We start from the raw sequence: 20,539 nt of genomic DNA on the forward strand, positions 1-20,539 counted from the left end.
CATTAGGGATACCAAGTTTCCTAGCTTACATGAAGAACTGCCAGTAGCCGATTGTCACATGAAGTTCTAGATTAATCAACCAGAAGTCGAGTCACTCTGTATTATCAAACCCTTATGCCACGTCCAGCCCAGGAGAATGAGGAGCGGGAATCGAGCTCAGGAACTGACGGGCTTCGTCCAGTGAGTGCATTGTTTGGTCTCGCCGTGTTTCATAACGATCTTCAGAGTAGCTGGATACTGAAGAAAGGTCTGCAGGCCTGCCTCTTTCAATTCCTTCCATATTGTACTGAAGGAACTCCGCTTCTTTGCCGTCGCGGGAAAGAAGTCTGGGAAGAAGCTCAACATCGCACCATCACCCGCTTTCACAGGACCGCGGCGTCTTGCTTCATTAAGAGTCAAATTCCTGTCGTTGTAGCATAACAGTTTGAAGAGAAACACTCGTGGTTTGGAGTGATCCGCTGAAGCTCTGGAGTAAACTCGATGTGCACGTTCGATCTCGATATCTCTGCCCGCAAGTGATGGGATCTAGATCGGAAGTGACCGTTTCAGAAAGCCAATCGGGTCATCCTTCTCGGCCCCTTCATGTAGTCCCAGCAGGTGGAGATTACTGCTTCTGCTGCGGTCTTGTAAATCAGTCACCTGCTGCTCGAGAGCATTCTGGATTATAGTCATGTGAGAGGTGAATTTGGTGCGCATTGCTGCTAATTCAGCATTCAAAATGTCCTCAAATCGCTTTATAGTGATCGCCATATTGTTTCTCGTTTGGCTCTGTTCGAAGGCGGTCGCATTTTTCTTCCCTCCCTCCCTCCTGAACTTCCCTGCTTGCTCTCTTGTATTGTCCTGTCCTTCTTAAGAGACTCTCGCTGCACTATTTACAAAACCGAAATTATGGATCTGATCAACTGGTCTCTAAATGCAATTGACACCATCTTCTCGAGTAGGAAAGCGGGATCTGGAGAACCGAAATGTCCCGCTGGGACGTTTGCTGCTGGCTACACGATGGACGCATGGGAGAGATGGCGGGTCGTGTGTCTGGCGGCTCTCTCCGTGGAGGACATTGAAGACATCTTCTTATTCGGAACAATGATAACTGGGTTTCTGCTATTTGGATTAGGCGTTGTCCTAAATTATCAGAAAATTAAGGAGACGGGACTGGCTATCCAAAACCTCTCACGGCTGCCCGTCATGAAAAATTGATGGACATGGAGATCAGAATGGACAATGAGAATAGCTGTGAAACTGGAAGACAGCTGTTCGCACTAAGACAAAACAATCTTATCTCTTTCCGGCTTCCCACAACAGAACGGCTTGGCAAGGCCGCTCTGGTATCAACTCTCCGGTGAATACTGCAGGGAGACGCTCTTTCTTCCATTCCCTCCTCCCAAAAACACCTTGTTATTGTCGGGCGCTTGTGCTCTGTCCAAGGACGTTTCCATGGCAATTGCTATGTCGCATCACAACCTGCGAACTGAGTCGACTGGTTTGGAGTGCTGGCGAAACGGATTTCAAGGCATACGAACTCACACGAACTTACACATACACACACTCATACACCTCCCTAACCCCATCCCACGCCTTCGTCGCTTCATCCTGTCAGGCGTTAACGGGTCCGTGGGTTTGCGCTGTAATGGCGGCTGGCCGGATGGCTGTTTCGTCTGAACTAGGATTACTATGCAAGTTATGTTCCTGTGTTGACTGTGCTTTATGCTGAGGTTTTTTGTCTGTTCTCACACTGCACTCTCTTCCAAGAACGCAGTGCGAGGACACTTTTTTTTCTCCTCTCTTTCCTCATGTTATGCTGTATTTCTTCTTCTCTATTGCATTCCGTTGCCTTGTACCTACATGTGCAATGACAATAAATTGAATCCAATCCAATCCAATATTGTCTTCCATGTCTCGGCCGCCGCAGCCGTTGGTTTTGTTTTCTTCTTAATTGGCGAGGATGGTGGTGAAAGATAAGCGAGTTTCCGACTGTGTGACATCTCCAGACCAACGACAAACGAAAAAACTACCCCAAATGTAAGAAAAGAAGACGAATAACAGTAAAAGACGGTTATATACATGGAGCTCAGCTAATGCATCTTGGCTCATGAAAGCGTCACGTGATCCCCCCTGAATATGCATAACTCTTAAAGGCAGGGACTGTAATCTCTTTCTAGAACATCCGGTACTTTTGCCACACAAAACATAGTCATATTGTCTCACATAATGTGTGTGAGGGTTGAAGGTAAGCTTATTCCAAAGAGGCAGGGAAAAGGTCATGTATCTTGGAAAACCTTAATCTGTCTTGTCCAATTACGACAGATAGAGGACAAAGTGTATCCTGTAATGTATTTGCTTCTAGACTTTGAATAATGCATGTACTTCATTGGCACATATATGCATTCAGGGTCCTGAAAGGTTAATACGACTGATGCTGTTTTCATAATCTAACTAAGCTAATATAAGTGAGCCTTGACATTCTAAAGTTGCCATAGACAAAATGGTCACATGCTTGAAAATCACACTTTCCTCAGGTGGTGGGTAAAGGATTGGTGAAATCTCCAGAAGCTGATGAGATTCAACTCATTTAAATTTGTAAGTGTAGTCCTGTTATATTATCATTAAACTATATTTGTAGTTCCAGATTCTTAAAGAGAAATGCTGAGATTAAATGAATACAGCAGGTTTTTAGAAATACCTTGGTGTTAAAATATTCTATAATCTTAGGTTTGGTAGAAATTAAATGTCTCTTCAGAGCCATGTTGCCATTATAATGATGCTCAACACATCTTGTGTTCTTTTGGCTGTTTAAGTGTAAGACTTTTGTCTTTCCAGTTTAATTGCCATTACATGGTTAAATAGATACTAGAAAAATATCTATCAATCCTTACAAATACACTATCCTTCAAAAATTTGGGGTCAGTAAGAAATTAATGCTTTTACTCAGCAAGGATGTATTAAATTGATCGAAATTGACAGTAAAGACAAGTATAATGTTATAAAAGATTTCTATTTCAAATAAATGTTCATTTGAACGGATAAAAAATGTTTCTTGAGCAGCAAAGCAGCATATTGGAGATATTTCGGAATGTTCATGTGACACTGAAGACTGGAATAATGGCTGCTGAAAATTCAGCTTTGCCATTTATACATTGCATATTAAAATATGTTCAAATAGAAAACAATTGTTTTAAATTGTTATAATATTTCAATAACCAATCACAATTTAGTATGTAAATATTATAATGGCACCATCAGTACCAGCTACATTTTCAATGGCAGATTGTTCTGTCATTATTCACAGGCTGAAATAATCTACATGGAAACTAAATGGAACTTTACATGTATTTTAAAACTGTTTGTGTTGGATTACAGTAATTGCACAAACTCAATATTTAATGCTTATGAGTTCTGAACAAAGCCCTAATCAGAATGGTTGAGGAATATCAATGCCTTTTAAGCACCATAAAGATCCCACAACAGTTGCTCTATGTTAAAAGCTGTAGATCAATCAAGTGAGCTAGGGGTGATTACAGCCTGGGGTTTATGGATCTGGGCTGTTAATTAGAAGGTCTTAAGTCTGATGAAAAACAAAAAAGAGGTTTGCTTTCAGAATCTAGACAAATGTGTGTTATGATCAGTAAGACTGGGGGAAAAAAACTAATTTGATATTGCTTGTTTAACCAGGAGAGTTGCATACTACAACATAGTCACAGTGGTACTATGAAAGTCTCAATTACTGTTGCCACTACTGTTACTTATATTAATATGCATATGATACAATAAAATTAAATTAATCTACCAGGTGTGATGCATCTTAATGCCAAAAAGCTTGTTTGCTTTCTTCATATGTGAGTTTCAGCATTGCTTTGCAATGTGCTGATGCAGGTTCAATCTCATGCACACATTCTCATAATAAACACCGACCTGTGTAGTCTGTGAAGGGCTGAGCGGGACCCACAGGGAATATCAACAGCCAAGTTGTGAACATTCAGCACATAATGTCCTTCAACTGAGGGGGTTATTCTCAGGAAACACTGCCACTTGTGCCCTTTTTCAAGTTGTTCAAAAGCATATATCAGTCTTATATTGGCCCATTGAATTCAATTATTTAGCTCTGTGTTTACAGTTTTGTGCAGATTTTTTTTTTCTTAGAACGAAATACAAAAATGGTGACTGAATATTTTAGTGTGACGTGCATGTAACATTCAGTCCTGAAATAATTTTGACTTGGGGGTTGAAAAGGTTGCTATTTTTTTAATAGCATTTACAAGGCATACCTGATGATATTGGAATTTACTCTATTGCCAGTCAAACTATAAGTAATCATTTTTCAACTTTAATGATTCTGAATTATTCATGCACAAATTATTCTTAATATGCACAAGTGTTTTTGACAAAAATTCCTGTTGGTCTTTAAAAATATCATTGTGCTCTGCTTATCAGTAGAAACAACTTACCGCTCTTCTTATGTCTGGCAAGGTAATGCATTGCAAAAACTGGATGTCAAGGTGCCTGATCTCACAAATTCACACATTCTCTTCTCCATATAGCCCTCAGGCTCAGAGAGGTCAGCCTCACTCAATCCCCAAGATTCATGGGTATTCAGTCTAGAGGAAGTCCCTGTTGAGCTGAGCCTACTGGACGCTTACAACCCTCTGACACTGACAGATGCTGTTTCACGCTTACACACAATATGCATAGTGCTGACCAGAAAATACATACTCTGCTTACCCTGCTGCTCTTTAATAAAAGTAACTTTCAGAAATAAAGCGAAGGACTTAGAATATTGCGTAGCGAGGACATAAACCCTCAAATATATATTCACTATATTTTATAGATCATTCTATTTTAAAGTTAGGGAACTTGGTAAATCTTGAAGAGTTTTGTCTTGAGGCTTGATTTAAATGTGAAGTCAGCAATTCTGACAGTTATTGAGACTCGACAAAACTCTACAGAACATACTTTTCTTAACTTTACCTGTGATATATATCCTGTTTGATCCTGTTTGAACCCAGTCTATACAGGAATATTTTCCATAAGTATTCATGGTCTAAAATCTACACATAAACAAATGTTATTCATTTAATCTAACGCTCTGAATAAGTAGCCTTCAAATAATATCTCAAAAACACACACATAAATGTAAAGTGACCCTATGTGAGCGTGTTAAGTTCAAGTTCAAGTTCAAGTTTATTTGTATAGCGCTTTTTACGATACAAGTCGTTGCAAAGCAGCCCTACAGGAAATTAAGTTTCCACAATATATTTATATATTGCAGAACCTTAATATATTTAACTTATGGCAAAATTTGGTAATTCTGTATGTTGTCTGAGTGTTGGCATTCTCTGAGGTCCTCTGAGGGGTTGGCATTATCTTTTCTCAGGTGTTCGTTCATCTCAGATCATTTAAGGGTTGGATCCAGACTGAAGCTTCTGTAATTCCTAGTTACCACGGGACGTTAATCCAGTGACAGAAACAGAGAAACAAATAGAGACATAATTAGCGTAGCTGCTGTTCCATCTAAGCAAAAATTATTTGTTCAACCCAAGCTAAAGAATAATAATGTACATTTGATCAGATATAACTGCAGTACAAGATTATAAGATGCATTATGTGAATGCTTGGCTAAAGAGATGTGTCTTTAATCTAGATTTAAACAGATAGAGTGTGTCTGGACCCCGAACGTTATCAGGAAGGCTATTCCAGAGTTTGGGAACCAAATGTGAAAAAGCTCTACCTCCTTTAGTGGACTTTGTTATCCTAGGTACTACCAAAAGTCCAGAGTTTTGCGACCTTAGGGAGCGGGTTGGATTGTAGCGTGGTAGAAGACAAGTTAGGTACGCAGGAGCTAAACCATTTAGGGCCTTATAGGTAAGTAATAATATTTTGTAAATGATACGGAACTTAATAGGTAGCCAGTGCAGAGACTGTAAAACTGGAGTAATATGATCATATTTTCTTGACCTGGTAAGAACTCTAGCCGCTGCATTTTGGACTATCTGTAGCTTGTTTATTGAAGATGCAGGACAACCACCTAGCAGTGCATTACAATAGTCCAGTCTAGAGGTCATGAATGCATGAACTAGCTTTTCTGCATCAGAAACAGGTAGCATGTTTTGAAGCTTGGCAATGTTTCTAAGATGGAAGAATGCTATTTTTGTAATATGGGAAATATGATTTTCAAAGGACAAGTTGCTGTCTAATATAACACCCAGATTTTTGACTTTAGAGGACATAACAGTGCATCCATCTAGTTGCAAATTGTAATCCAAGAGATTCCGTGTACTGTTTTTTGGTCCAATAAGTAATATCTCTGTCTTATCTGAATTTAATAGGAGGAAATTATTGGTCATCCAATCTTTTACATTTTTTACACAATCTATTAGCTTAGATAGTTGAGAAGTTTGATCTAGTCTTGTTGTGATATATAGTTGAGTATCATCAGCATAACAATGAAAACTAATCCTGTATTTTCTAATAATATTACCAGAGACAACATGTATACTGAAAATATCAGAGGACCTAGTACAGATCCTTGTGGTACTCCATACTTTACTGGTGATAATTGAGATGACTCCCCATTTAAATGAACAAAGTGGTAGCAATCGGACAGGTAGGATCTAAACCATCTTAAAGCCTGCCCTTGAATGCCAGTATAGTTTTGTAATCGATCTATGAGTATGTCATGGTCTATAGTGTCAAATGCAGCACTAAGATCAGGTAATACTAGCAATGAGATGCAGCCTTGGTCTGAAGCAAGAAGCAAGTAATTTGTAATTTTAACAAGTGCAGTTTCTGTACTATGGTGAGGCCTGAAACCTGACTGAAATTCTTCATAGAGATCATTTTTTGCAAGAAGGAGCACAATTGAGCAGACACAACTTTTTCAAAAATTTTAGACATAAACGGAAGATTTGAAATGGGTCTGTAATTTGCCAGTTCATTAGAATCTAATTGTGGTTTCTTAATAAGAGGCTTAATAACCGCCAGCTTGAATGGTTTTGGGACGTGACCTAAAGATAACGATGAGTTAATAATATTGAGAAGCGGTTCTTCTGCTACAGGTTACAACTCTTTCAGTAGTTTAGTGGGTACAGGATCTAATAAACATGTTGTTGGTTTAGATGCACTGATAAGTTTATGTAGCTCTTCCTGTCCTATAGTTGTAAAGCGCTGCAGTTTTTCTTTGGGTGCGATGAATGAAGCTGAAATACTAGACGCAATAGAATATACATTTGATATTGTATTTCTGATGTTATCCGTTTTATCAGTAAAGAAATTCATAAAGTCATTACTATTAAACTGTGAGGGAATATTTAGATCGGGTGGGTTCTGTTTATTTGTAAATCTAGCCACTGTGCTAAATAAGAACCTTGGATTGTTTTGGTTATTATCTATGATTTTGCGGATATGCTCTGCCCTGGCAGCTTTTAGAGCCTGTCTATAGCTGGACATACTGTTTTTCCACGCAATTCTAAAAACTTCCAAGTTAGTTTTTCTCCATTTGCACTCAAGATTACGAGTTTCTTTCTTGAGAGAATGGGTATAACTGTTGTACCATGGCGCAGTACGTTTTTCTCTAACCTTTGTCAATTTGAGGGGGGCAACAGCTTCTAATGTATTAGAGAAGAAATTGCACATGTCGCTAGTCATTTCGTCTAGTTCATGTGCATTTATGGGTACACAGAGCAGTTGAGGTAAATCAGGCAGGTTATTTGTGAATCTGTCTTTGGTGGCTGGAACAATAGTTCTGCCCGGACGATAACGCAGAGCCATATAACTAATATCAGTAATAGGCAGCATGCACGATACAAGGAAATGATCAGTAACATCATCACTTTGAGGTACGATATCTATATCAATAAGATCAATTCCATGAGATATAATTAAATCTAGCGTATGATTAAAACGATGAGTGGGCCCGGTGACGTTTTGCTTGACTCCAAAAGAGTTTATTAGGTCAGTAAACGCAAGTCCTAACGCATCATTTGTATTATCAATGTGAATGTTAAAATCTCCGACAATTAGCACTTTATCAACATTGACCAATAGATCTGAGAGGAAATCTGCAAATTCTTTTATATAGGAAATCTGTATATGGCCCTGGCGGTCTATACACAGTAGGCAGAGCAAGAGATAGGAGAGATTTCTTTTGCATATATAACAGTGTAACATTAAGCAGAAGTACTTCGAATTAGTTAAACCTGCTGTATCCGGTTTTCTGAGTAACATTGAGAATATCACTATATATTGTTGCAACACCGCCGTCACGACCAGTCTGACGGGGCTCATGTTTATAACAGTAGCTTGGTGGAGTAGACTCATTTAGACCAAAATATTCATTTGGTTTAAGCCAGGTTTCAATCAGGTAGAGTACATCAAAATTATTATCTGTGATCATTTCATTTACAATAACTGCTTTGGGTGCGAGTGATCTAATGTTTAGGAGCCCAAGCTTTAAAAATGGTTTTTGTTCATATATTTTGCGTTTTGTTTTTGTTTAATCACGATCAGATTTTTTCTAGATCCTGCATTAAATTTATATTTTGACTTCGCTATTCGGGGAACAGACACAGTCTGTATAGATTGGACAACACAAGTATTTCTATCTTTTAAGTGGGTAGAACAAAAGTCATCATAGCAGTTATTTGAGAATTGGCTTACTAGTCAGATGGAGCGTAGCGTCCTGGAGATGTTGTCCGACAGGAGTTCCACTCCGACTCTGCTGGGGTGCAGGCCATCAGCACGGAAAAGCCTAGGACACTCCCAGAAAAGATTCCAATTATTAACAAAGAGCAGTTTCTGTTCTTTTCACCATGACAATAACCATTCGTTTAAAGCAAAAAGTCTACTGAACCTTTTGTGTCCTCATCGATACGTGGGAAGCGGTCCTGACACAATGATCGTCGTCGCGGGCGATGTGCTGCGTACCATCTCGATCAGGCTCCTGAAGTCCCTCTTCAGTGTCTCCGTCTGCCGCAGCTTGGTGTCGTTATCCCCGCGTGCAGCACGACAGCACTCGATGCTCTCATCGCCCTTCAGGATCGTGGGTATCTGCGCAGAAACATCGAGAACACCGGGGAAACAGAGAGTGTGCACTTTACCTTTAGCTAACGTAGCAGGACATGCCGGATGATGGAGTCTCCGACGATCACAGCGTAGCGTTCCATCTCGCAGAGGGGAGCGAAGCGGTTCCGGGTGGAGATCTCGAAGACCGGAGGCGGCGGAGGGGGAGAGGTCGTCGCCTGGGGCCTGGCTCGCGTCTTCCGCTGCTGGTGCACCCTGGTCTGTGGCGTCCCGGCGCCGGAGTGAAGGACATGGGAAGATCGTGTCCTGGGTGCACAGGGTCTGTGCAGAGAAACACACAGAGTAGAGGTGGTGGGAGTGTTAGCAGCGTGCTGTATACTTACCCCGGACTTGTGAGCATCAGCCCAGGATGTTTCCAGGGCGGCTCTCCTCTCTCTCAGCTGGGCCTGCTTCTCCACCAGGTCACGGATCTGCTTCTCCACAGCCTCCAGCTTCAGCTGCACCGAATGCAGCTCAAATGTGTCCTCACCTGCACTCAGAGGTAGACACAAATCTGCCATTTAAGCAAGTAACACTGAAACAATGGTAATGTGTGTGAATAGAGTATTAGCAATGTAAGCGAGATTAGCGGCAGCCACGCTGCCGATGATAACGGACAATAAGCTAATAGCAGACTGATATGAATGAGATCGAATCATATTTATTATTCTTTCCAAAGAGGAACCTTCACTCAACCACAACTTCCTCAATTGTATTTTCACTCCAGGCCATCATTTAGCTGGGATTGCCTCTGTCGCATGTCCCACTGACAAGACTGGTTAGAATTTTATATTTGCATGTGGATTTTTGAAAACATAGACAAAATGGCTTTTAATTGGAAAAATGCAGTAGGTCAAATCTCTCTCCACCAAACAAAGTATAAAAACATTACTGGCCAGTCAAAAATTATTTATTAGTACAATCCACGGCTTTTATATTATTATTATTATTATATAAATAACTAAATACTGTAAATATAATAATATACAGAAAAGAATTTGATGAAAAAAATCCCACAGATATTATTATTATGAAAAAAATGGTGTTGAAAACATTTTCACAGAAATTTTTATTATTTTTCACAATTACAAAGAAATGGAAAGTAACATTTAAACATAAACTTTACAAGTAGTGTTTCTTATTTAAAAGTCCAAAAACAGTTTTTCCTTTTAAACAGATTGGATGGATGGATGGATGGATGGATGGATGGATGGATGGATGGATAGAGCACTTATTGTTGACATTATGATGATAATCATGGGTGGTGATGGCGCAGTGGATAAGACACATGCCTTTGGTGTGAGAGACCCGGGTTTGAATCCACTGTGAGACACCAATGTGTCCCTGAGCAAGACACTTAACCCCTAGTTGCTCCAGAGGCATGCGACCTCTGACATATAGCAATTGTAAGTCGCTTTGGATAAAAGAGTCAGCTAAATGAATAAATGTAAATGATAATCATATTTTGAGCTATTCCAGCTGCATACAAAAACTCCTACACAAGACATTTTATTGAGTGCTTTTATTGACCTTGGACTGTGCTGTGAATCAGGGCTTTGTAACAACTGAGAATCAGACAGCACAGTATAACTAAAGAAATCATGAGAAGGTGGAGCTGAAGGGGTATGTGCCTGGAAAATGTTCTCTTTAAAAAAAAAAAAGCCTTCGTTACTGAGTTCAACTGCACACTTTTGGACATCACTGTCAAATGAGTCAGTTTTGCAATTACTCATACTTGTAAGAACAATATTTTCATCAGACCACCCAAATCCACAGAGGTCATTTTAGAAGCAGCCCAAATGATGAGAACATAGTCCCAGCAGCCCTTCAGTTCTCCTTCATCTGAAAACGAATCAGAGAACACCTGAGAGAGAAACAACGCGAGATCGCAAGTGACCTTGGATCTTAATATTCTGTAGTCTGACCCGAGCCATCTTGCTTTCATGTTTTAAACTGCCCGGTACACGGCATTACAAACAGACCATCTCTTTGTTAGTCATACAGACCTAATGGCGCTGGAGAACGGTGCAGGCTTCCTCCATTTTCCCCTCGTTCCTCTTTGACCTTACTGAAAAGAGGGTCACAAACCACATGTAAAGACTTCCATATTACAAGTCAGCAGTCCACAAAATGTGCCATTCAAATCTAAACACCACTTTCCAGGCCCTATAATCCACATCAGTGATGTGGTTGTTCAGAGAAGCGAGAAAAAAGGGGAAGAGAGGAGAAGAAAAAACAACAGCTGGGGTCAGTTTACTCTTTAATGGTTGAAGGTTTACAAATTTAGGAAACCACTGATGCCTAACACAGTGGAAGGATCTCATTTTGAAAAGGAGTAGTTTCCGCCCTTCTCCAAGCCAGCTCCTGGAAAGTTTTAACTAGATGTCCCTCTTCATTAGGAGACTTCCCTATGAATACACCATGTGCATTCAGCACCCATTGCCCCAGCTGGAGACTAATGTGAGGTAAATGTCTGTTTGTCTTGGCATGGGGACCACGCAGCGCATTGCATACATAGGGTACTGGTCTGCTTTTATAACTCCCTTTGCTCTTTGTAAACTGCCGAAAAGGAAGGAAGGCTCCTAGTAAATCCCTTAAATCATCCAGTGTTAAGTAACACTATCAAAATTATTTTATCCTTTCATTTAAAAAATGTATGTGAATAAACCAGCTGAACTGTTTAAATTAGTTTGGGGTAGAAGGCATATGTTATAGCAGAATCAATCAGTTCCTCATATATGTAATGGTCAGGCTCTGACAGAACCTGCTGACACATTTTCTGTGCTGATTTTTGGTTATATAAAGCTGAGCGTAGCTACTGTACTTTGTGATAATCAAAAGCATCATTTAGCAGTATCTTATTGCAAAAATATTTAATAGGCCAACACAGTGAGATGGATGTGTAGAACTTTGAATTACAGTCCTGGTAATCGTACATTACTTGTTTTATGAAAAAGACTCCGTAACACTTTACAATACTGTTCTGTCATTAATTAATAACTACACAGGAACAAATGACTAATGCACTATTAACATTCTAGTATAACTAGCAAGGAACTCAGATTAAGGAATTATCTCTATAAAGAATTAATCTCTTAATCACTAGAAAGTGATTAGCTAATCAGTAACTACAGATTTTTCATATCTCCCAGAGAACTACTAAAAACTACAGGTTCATAATTAATGTGAATTATCCAAAAAGTATAATTAATTGAAGTGAGGGAAGATCATGGTAACCCACAAATAATGACTGAAGTATTACCAAATCCTTCTGGAGGGATTACTGATTATTTGCTTGTTGGGGGGGTGAAAGCTGTTTGACTTGACAGCTGTTATTAAAATAACGCAATAGAAGCTGCCTCAAACTCAGAACTATAAAGAAATGAAGAATGCTGTGTCTGAAAGCTGTGCGCCCCGTCACCCCTCCCGCACACTGCCCAGCGGTAATGGTACTGTCCAACCGCGAGCGCAAAACTGGAGAATAATGAGTCATTTTTATGTTTGGACCCATCATTCATCTAGTTCAATATATAGTTCATCTATAGCAAATTGAACAAAGCACTGCAAAGCCTTACACGGAGAGTGGTTTCCTATGGTGTGAGAAAGTCAGATTTGTTAGATAAACTCGCAATTGCGAGAAAAAGTAAGAATTGCGAGTTTATATCTCAGAATTGCAAGAAAACAGTTGCAGTTTTTTTTTTTTCTGTTTTAATTTTTTTTTTTTTTTTTTTTTGGAATGCTTGAAAAAAATCGCTTTCAAAATTCTTATCGCTTTCAAGTTCGTAGAGATCTCAATAGAATCAAAATACATTTTCATTTCAAGTTTGAATCTTAAAAAAAAGGTTTGCATTTAGAAAATTTACATTTGAATATGATATTTAGCTAAAAAGAAAATAAGGTTTATAAAATAAGCATCACTTTTTTTCACATTCTTGAAAGCCAAAAATGACATTTCTATAAGTAAACTTAAAATTAGGATTCACATAACATTTGATAAAGTCAAGAATGTCACACCAAAATGATGTTGTGTAAGAGCAATTCCAGAATAAATGTAAAGACGTTTCATTGTTTTCTAAACAGAAAGAACAGTTGGTGTTACTATTCTTAAGTATTTTAAGAGAGCATTTATCTGGGTAAATTCTATGAATCAACTTAAATCAAATGTCTGTGTTTTGTTGGCGATCGGCGCAAGTGCTCGTCACTCTTTAGCTCCGCCCACACAGCACGCCTCCAGGAGCTTGGCTTTTTCCGGAGAGAATCGTAAAGCTGTATCTGTCTTTTATTAATAACCTAAAGACTTTTTGGAGATATGAAGGATGCAGTACTACTCTATAGGTACTCTAGATTAATATGAGATTGGGTGAAACTGTGTGTTAGGTCCCCTTTGATATTGACTGAAGTGACTGTAAGCTTTAGAGATTTTTGTTAGTTTTTGGATCAAATTGACTATTACTACATTCTTATAAAGGAATTGTCAATTATTTGGATCAGTTTTCTAAAGTGAAGATCATGGTAACCCACTAGTAAAGATTTAAGTGTTACCAAATGTATCGGAAAGTACCTTACGAAAACCTCAAAAGTTTACAATGACTTCCGTCATAAGGGAGTTATTATTATCTTCACTTTCAAATACTGATCCAATTAGAAATTCCTTTAGAAGGATGTAATAACACTTGAGTCATTACTATCCAATACTTTACAAATCCTTAAAAGCTTATCATGATGTCAGTCATTACTAGAGAGTTACCATGTCGTTCACTTTAGAATACTGGTCCAAATAATTAGTATTTCCTTCTGAAGGTAATACTTGATTCATTACTAGTGGGTTTCCATGATCTTCAATTTAGAATTAATTATACTTTTTCCATTATTTACATTAATTATTAACCTGTAAATAGTAGTTCTTAGTAGTGGGGGCAGTCGTGGCCTAATGGATAGAGAGTTGGACTTGTAACCCTCTCTCCACCTTCAATACCACGACTGAGGTGAGACCCTTGAGCAAGGCACCGAACCCCCAACTGCTCCCCGGGCACCGCAGCATTGGCTCCCCACTGCTCCGGGTGTGTGTTCACTTGGATGGGTTAAATGTAGAGTACAAATTCCAAGGATGGGTCACCATACTTGGCCACACGTCACTTCACTTCTCCAGGAGAAATATGGTACACCGCAGGAACTTCCCCCAGGAACTAGGCTCTTACTCTGTTCCGGTACTTGGTGTGTTTCCACCACAGGAACCAGGATCTAAATAAAGTTCCGGGTAAAAGTTTGCTCCTCAGAAAGTCCCTGCTTTTTCAAAGGTCTGGAACTTTCGGGGGCGGGACTTGGACGCTGAACATGCTGATTGGTTGAGTTCACACAGCATTGTATTTCAACCATATCTGCATAATTTTTTTTTTATATTACTGTTATTATGCCATGAAATCTTAGTGGAGGCTTTAAGATATAAACAGGTAAGATGATAAAATAATTTTTACTCAAATCAATAGTTCACGTCCACATATTTATTTGTTGAGTCGTGTAATAAACAGGATAATGTACAATAAGCCAATCAATATTGTAAATAAACCCCTTGCAGTACTGAGAAGTTTTATGCATTATCCCTTACTTATTAAACCTTTATTTTACCAGGTTATTCCTGAGCAGCATTAACCGTTCATTGTGATCTCAGTCATGGTTTTAGGTCAATGTACACCCAAAGCCCTCTCCCATCCCTCTCTCCCTCTTTCTCTGTGGGAGTCTGAACAGGGTGGAACTTGCTTGACTTCACTCGGATGGCCTCTGTCCAAGGCAAACGGTCTAGATTCTCCAAGGCAGGGTGCTGCTCTGGGATGCCATTGACCTAAATCACTGGCCGGCTCCATGGTAAGAGGTTACAAAGCCTCACAATGCCTCTTTGAATTAGTCTGAACACTAGCGGAGTCTTAAGCTGATGTATACCTCCAAGCATTTGACAGCCTCGCCTTCTTATAGCATATGTCAGGGTTGTGTCCAATTTCACCAAGAACAAAACGTATCTACAGTACATATAAACACAGCGTCTCAGAATTTCAAAGCATCTGTTAAAAGAGTATTTCTGAGCTCTTTGATGATAAATTGTAAGGCTTTGTAGTGAAAACTTTGATGGTTTCTACAGATTGGATATTTGGAATAGTTTTTAAAAGTTCTTTGTAACATCAGATGCCTCTTTTCTCTGTGCTGTCTCACATAATACCTCTCAGCACACTTGATTCCACGCTCTTTTATTGCAAATCAAACTTCTTAGTCTACTCTCAATGGGCCTTTGAAGTCTGTCTTCCATTTGAAAGATCAAACGGCTCAATATAAAAGCATCACTGAATTATGCCATAACCATGTGGTAATGTTAAAAAAGTTGTCTATGTGCATTACCGAACTTCCAGCAACACATGGGGTTATGGTATAATGGTCACAGACATTCAAACATGGTTTCTGCTGTAGGTTTGGTCAATGTTCAGCATTTCTGGCACGTATTAAAGCTGTCGGTTCAGCAGGGAGTTTATAATCGATGCTAATAGGGTCTGTTTTGCCCATCTTAAGCTTCCTCTACCTAAATTCTTTCACTTTGTTTTAAAGAAGTCACAGCTCATAACTACACAGCAAGAAAGCCCATAGGGTATAAATCTTACCTTTGTTGGCTTCTTACCTTTGTTGGAAGTGGATTGCAAGCTGTACTCCTCAGTAGGCCGACTCTCCACACTGACCTTTCTTGAGACACAGAGAGTCATGTGGAAGTTAACAAAGTCCCCCAAGTCATGAAAAAGGTTAATATCTCATGTCAGCTGCAGCCACTCGGACAGCCTAATGGCAGACATTTATTCTGGGTGGGAAAATAGTCTCATTTCTGCTGGATTTATGTTGATTGCTGGGAGCAAGGCAAACTGTGCTGTTTTAATGCAGAGTCATTTTGCATGAGTCTCAAGAATAAATAAGACAAATGGACTTGTGTGCACAGTACACAATTGCTGGTCATTATGCTCCAAATTACATCATTTCATACAACAGAGTCATAATGCAAATGAAAAATATGGATGTAGCAGCAGTGCAACACCAGCAGCATCAGAAAGATGACCTTGAGGATTGTGTTTTCCTTTTATGGTTTTCCATTTAGGAGCCATGAGAGTTTTTGAAATGAATAGACGTCAAATTCCCCCTGAATTCCCTTGATGTGAAAATGACACAAAATGGATGGTTTATTTTTATCCTAGAATAATCAGGCACCTTAATTGTGCTCTGACACCTCCCCACCACCCAACCTAAGATTTCCGCTAAGGAGAAGATGGAAAGCAGAGATTGTGTGAGATCAGACTGTGTCAGGCTGTCAGTGTGAGACAAATGTGTCATTCCGGTGCTTATTCATGTTGATGTGAAATGGTGGTTTGATGATAGAGCTGATGGGGGAACTCGTAGTGTGCTGTGAAGAGCCCGGTTTCCACTTACTACAAGCTGAAATCCAGATCAGATCCACACATCACTTTGATTCAGTTCTTATGACAATCAAAGCAGTATATCATGTACAGGTCAGCCTGGTGTCTGTTGGCTCTGACATTTAGCTGAAGCAGTAAAGCAGTGCTCAGGAAATGGTACAGAGTTGTTAACTGTCGCTTAATTAAAATTATATATATAGTAATGTTTTTGTAAGAAGTATTTTATGCTCACCAAGGCGGCATTTATTTAATAAAAAAATTAAAATTTTAAATTTAAAGTAAAAATATTAAAATAACTGTTGTCTATTTTAATGCATTTTAATCATTCTAATATGATGATAAGCTTTATTTATTTGAAATAGAACATTTTGTAAAATTTTAAATGCCTTTTCTGTCATTTTTGATCAATTTAATGCATCCCAAACGTTTTAGCAGGATTAAAACCACTGCTGCAGACAGTTTGCAAAATGTTTGCTACAGGATGAATATGAAACATTTTTACATTAACAGTATTGGAAGTTATCACAACATAGCATGACTGTGCCCTTTACTTGCAGCAATTAAAAAATATATATATATAGTCATACTCATCACTTTTTGATGGAATATGTTAATGTCTCACTTTGCGTTAAAAAATATTCTGATGGCATTACTCCAGGGAAAAACACTGTGGTTTAATATAACATTTTGTTTTGGTCTGCATTAGGAGGGAAAAATGAGTACTAATTGTGTGGCCACATACTAATGCTGTTCTTTTCTGTCTGTAAAATGAAATTGCCACAAAAGCACAGTAGCCACCATAATAAGTGCAGACCAAACCACAGGGGAAGAATAAGTGAAAGGCAAGTATAAATTAGAGGATAGAGTTAAAGAGCATGCAATGGGATAAAAGAACATCTGTCTCTCTGGCTATAGCCGCAGCATGCAATGGACTCTTGAGATCATTTTCTTCTCCAGATGTTCAAATGTACAAAACCTGTGATCATTTTCTGATTTTATTATTTTCTTTAACAGAGCCCGCTTTTAAGACGCCCACAGCTGGCACGGATGGCCTATTTCCATTAGAGGTGCCAACCAATAGTGAGCAATGCCAGTGCTGAGGAAGATCAGAGTGGTGGCACTCCTAGGGCATGGGTCACCAGAGGAACAGACTGTGTAAGAGTGTGTGTTCATTCTCTTTGATTTTGATTCAAGTAGTTAACACTGTTCCCTGGTGATTTCATTTAGATCAAAAGGGTCTAGCCCAAGCAAAACATCTGCTACAAAATACCAAACTAATTATCCTTTCCCTCCTCTCAAGCTGGACATCCTAGCAGATCCACACACAGCTGCAGTCTCTGTATAACTGCTGATTATTATGTTTAAATAGCATACTATGATTATTTTTGGCTTTTCTACAGTCAAAGAGAGACAGAAAACAATTGACCACACGGATAATAATTGACAACACTGGTCCTTGACCACTGCATTGTGCATGAGTGCCATGCTTTTAAGACATCAAACAAAATGTTGTTCAGCATTTAAAAACTCTCTCAAGACACATTGTTTTCCATTTATCTGCTCTACATCTCACATTTTTACAAGCAAAAATGCATTCTGTGTGAACAGTGCATTTGAGTATACTTGTTAGCAGATTTTCTTACACGTTAATGGTGCCATTTTATTTATTATTTTTCCACGGTGTGTTTCTTTTCACAAACAGGATCCAATGCCATGTTCTGTGGCGTTCCTGTATGTTTTTTATGCTACGTTTCGGTCTACCGATGGCCGTAATGTTCCAGTATATGCATTCCCTGGAAATCAAACCCATGACCTCGGCCATGCTTTGCCAATGGATTTACAGGGCTGGCCTTACGTTATGTTAGACTGCCCTTATGATATGATTAGTAAACCATTTACAACCTTTATAAAGTGAGTTGCATGTTGAGTATAGCAGCAGGAAAATCTGACCACCCACTTATCACATTGTCTAGACAGAAGATTTGATCAAAGTCGTCTTAACACTTGAGCTATGAGGGTCTGGCTGCCAAAACAGAGCAAACGAGAGACATGAAACTATGGAATATAAAAAGGAGAGACAAAAAAAAGAGGAGAGTCGAAAAATAAGCGACCATGCATGACCGAATCTGTGCTAGGAGATGACGATATTGTTGCACTCCCATATGTCAAGCATTCGGTATAATGAGTTGTGCGTATAAAGAGTGTCAGGTTATATTTCAGTGCTCTTTTAAATGTTAAATGATTAAATCTGTGTTGCTCAGTATATATAAGCATATTCAAATTCTGTCTGTTCTGCTGATCTAACAATGCTGTTTTCTCAGAGTAGCCTAGAAAGGCACACCCACCCTCTTTTCTTTTCATGCCAACCTTCTACATGAGTCTGCTATGGAAAATAAGGCATCCCTTGCAACATAGAGCCAAGGGCTTGCCATGAAAGAAGTTAGTTATGCAAAACTAACCCTTCTAGTCATGCAGTAACATTGCAACATAAGACGCAGCCAATATTGCAAGCTCTGAGTGTTTGATTCTGTAATCTCACTAAATTATTCAGTAGTTCTGTTATATAAAATTAGGCCTATGCAGTGTTTATGATCAAGCTGACTGAATGATGTAGCCTGGGGTAAGAGAATGAAATCGGAAAATGTCTGGTTTAAAGTCAAATAAACTGCATAACAATCTGAACATACAATGCTTACTTTTAATCGTTTATTAGGATGTTATGTGACAGCAATTGTTTTGCTTTTCTCTTCAGTTTACGAGGTCAATGAGGACTTGGCTGTTAAATTTTGATTACCCATAATTACTGACCCTGTATCATTAAATCCTCCTAATTATTTATTTTCCTTTTTAAACGAACGTTCAAGGTATGATTAGAGTTTTGAGAAGGGAGTTAAGTCGCCTGTGGCTCTTGACTCCTTTCCCTCTCTTCAGCATGAGATGAACAATTCTGCTTCAAAGACAGCAGTGAACCCAGTTTAAGCAAGGAGATTCAGCATTTTACAGTACGCTCTTCCATGGCTGAGTTATTTTGATTCTTGTCTTGTCCTTTAATATATACATTAGTGCTCATAACTCAATATTAAAGGCTATGCATCTGAATATGAGATTTCAGAGCAATAGATTTTTTTTTTTTTTTTTTTAAATACAGTGGCTTATGTTTTTATGGATTTATGGGACTTAATGTTGCCATCTGTTTCACTGTATTATGGATATGCCTATTAATTCTGATGGATCTTGTTTGTGGTACCAATAGAAAATATAATCATTTCCATAAACTGGCTCACTATGAGTACATTAACTTTACAAATACAATTAGCATTTAATGAGACTTGATGATGGAGGCTTAATTCGTAATTTGTCAGCTTTATAATTCTCCCTAGTCTTCATGACCCCTCATTGGATCAACATTAGTAACCTCATCTGTCACAACTTAATCTATTCTGGGCAGTTTGTCAAGTATGCACAGCCAAATTAATCTCTGTGAGAGAATAATTTGTCATCTTTTTTTATGGTGCTGGTCAATTTGTATTTGGTATTTGGTCACAGATACTGTGGCTGGCACCCATTAGTTCCTGCTGGATTAGTTGCATATTTGAAATTAACTTAATAATTGAGTTAACTACAACTGTATATAATGTTAAAGTTTCCACTAAAAAAAAATAATAATTTCAATGAACAAACTAAGCGAGCACCACAACAATGGGCCTATGACTGTAATTTTCAAAGGCTATGTTCATCTGTATTCAAACAGACAATGGCAAACATTAGGAAATATATGACCTCTGGGTGCCACATTTGACTAATCAGAATCTAGTATTCCATAACACCACTAGGCAATATTTATTCTAACACAGCACAGGTGCAAAATCATCCCGAAGATCAGGTAGAAGACATTTTGTGATGTGATGTGTAATTTAACCCAGGGGCACCTAGACAGAGAGATGCAGCATATCTTTGTGATGGCAATTATGGTGCACATTAATGAACCCTGGAATGGCAGACATAGAGGAAGTCAGATAAGGTCTTCTGTCTCGGTCCAAGGTCAG

This window comes from Barbus barbus (assembly GCF_936440315.1).
Source record: "Barbus barbus genome assembly, chromosome: 33".
NCBI classification, from domain to species: domain Eukaryota; kingdom Metazoa; phylum Chordata; class Actinopteri; order Cypriniformes; family Cyprinidae; genus Barbus; species Barbus barbus.